The 1,855-nt window shown below is 61.6% G+C and overlaps 1 pseudogene across 1 annotated transcript; it reads left to right on the top strand.

Moving 5' to 3' along the window:
- The first annotated feature begins 50 nt into the window (after positions 1 to 50).
- Positions 51 to 1,393, top strand: LOC105527071 (annotated as a pseudogene). Its single transcript, XR_001004190.1, has 2 exons — positions 51 to 102; positions 596 to 1,393. The product of XR_001004190.1 is annotated as a zinc finger and BTB domain-containing protein 48 pseudogene (transcript).
- Positions 1,394 to 1,855: the final 462 nt, after the last annotated feature.

Here is a 1,855-nt window from a genome sequence, read left to right on the forward strand (position 1 = left end):
CCGGAGCTAGAAGCTCTACGCTTCCGAGGCGCCCCTTCTGGCCGGCACGCTCTGACGCCACGTCCGGCGCGGAGACGGCGGCGTCTCCGTACGGTCGGCGGGGCACGCATAGCCGGGCAGTTGGTTCGTGGGCTGTGGAGGCGACGGAGCCAGGGGCTGGTGGGGCCGGCTCAGGGAGGACCTGCCTGGGTGAGGAGGGCGCGGGGTGAGGGAGGGAGGGGCTGCGGGCCGCCGTGGCTGCCTTCCGCTTGGCCGCTCGGGACCTGTGGGCGCGGCGTGGGCTCCGCTCACCTGTCCGCTGCCGCCGTCCTCCCCAGTCCAGGATCCTCTGACTGTGCCGGGCCAGTCAGTTCGCGTTCATCCCGTGCCTTCTTTCCCCAAACTTGGATTTTTCCCACCAGGCCCTTCTTCATGACCCTGACCCCCCGTCAGCATCCCCCCCTGGCCAATCCAATATGGCCCCCGGTCCCCGGGAGGCTGTCAAGTGTGTTCCTGCCCTCCGCGTGCACCCCTCACCTTGACCGAAGCCCTCGTGCTGATAAATGTGATTATTTGAGTGGAGGCCAACTTCCCGTTTCTCTCTCTTCGACTCCAGGGGCTTTCTCTTGCATACCCTCGCTTGGGCTGGCCAGGGTGTCACTTCCGCCTCCCCGCCCTCCAGACCATGGACGGCTCCTTCGTCCAGCATAGTGTGAGGGTTCTGCAGGAGCTCAACAAGCAGCGGGAGAAGGGCCAGTACTGCGACGCCACTCTGGACGTGGGGGGCCTGGTGTTTAAGGCGCACTGGAGTGTCCTTGCCTGCTGCAGCCACTTCTTCCAGAGCCTCTACGGGGATGGCTCAGGAGGTAGTGTCGTCCTCCCTGCTGGCTTCGCTGAGATCTTTGGCCTCTTGTTGGACTTTTTCTACACTGGTCACCTCGCTCTCACCTCAGGGAACCGGGATCAGGTGCTCCTGGCAGCCAGGGAGTTGCGAGTGCCAGAGGCCGTAGAGCTGTGCCAGAGCTTCAAGCCCAAAACTTCAGTGGGACAGGCAGCAGGTGGCCAGAGTGGGCTGGGGCCCCCTGCCTCCCAGAATGTGAACAGCCTCGTCAAGGAGCCGGCAGGCTTGCACGAAGAGGAAGTTTCGAGGACTCTGGGTCTAGTCCCCAGAGATCAGGAGCCCAGAGGCAGTGATAGTCCTCAGAGGCCCCAGCTCCATTCCCCAGCTCAGAGAGAGAGCCCCTCCTCCCTCTGTGGGAAACTCAAGCAGGCCCTGAAGCCTTGTTCCCCTGAGGACAAGGAACCTGAGGACTGCAAAGTGCCCCCAAGGCCCTTCGAGGCTGAAGGTGGCCAGCTGCAGGGCGGGAGTAATGAGGTACTGTGCCCAGGGTACTGGGACTGGGGAGACAAATAGAGGGAATAGACGCTTTTTTTGGTATAATAGGGACCCTGGGCTGGGTGTGATGGCTCATTCACGTGAGTGGTTCAAGTGGAGGACGACAGGGATGGACGAAGTCCATTGTAATCCTAGCACTTTGGGAGGCCAAGGTGGGTGTGGATCACTTGAGCTTGGGAGTTCGAGACCAGCCTGGGCAACATGGCGAGGCCTCATCTGTACAAAGAAAATACAAAAATTAGCCGAGTGTGGTGGTACACACCTGTAATCCTAGCTACTTGGGAGGGTGAAGTGGGAGGATCACTTGAGCCCAGGAAGTGGAGGTTGCAGTGGAGTTGGTGCCAGTACCCTCTAGGCTAGGTGACAGTGCTCCTGGCAGCCAGGGAGTTGCGAGTGCCAGAGGCCGTAGAGCTGTGCCAGAGCTTCAAGCCCAAAACTTCAGTGGGACAGGCAGCAGGTGGCCAGAGTGGGCTGGGGCCC

Source organism: Colobus angolensis, unplaced genomic scaffold (assembly GCF_000951035.1).
Source record: "Colobus angolensis palliatus isolate OR3802 unplaced genomic scaffold, Cang.pa_1.0 Scaffold6085, whole genome shotgun sequence".
Taxonomy (NCBI): domain Eukaryota; kingdom Metazoa; phylum Chordata; class Mammalia; order Primates; family Cercopithecidae; genus Colobus; species Colobus angolensis.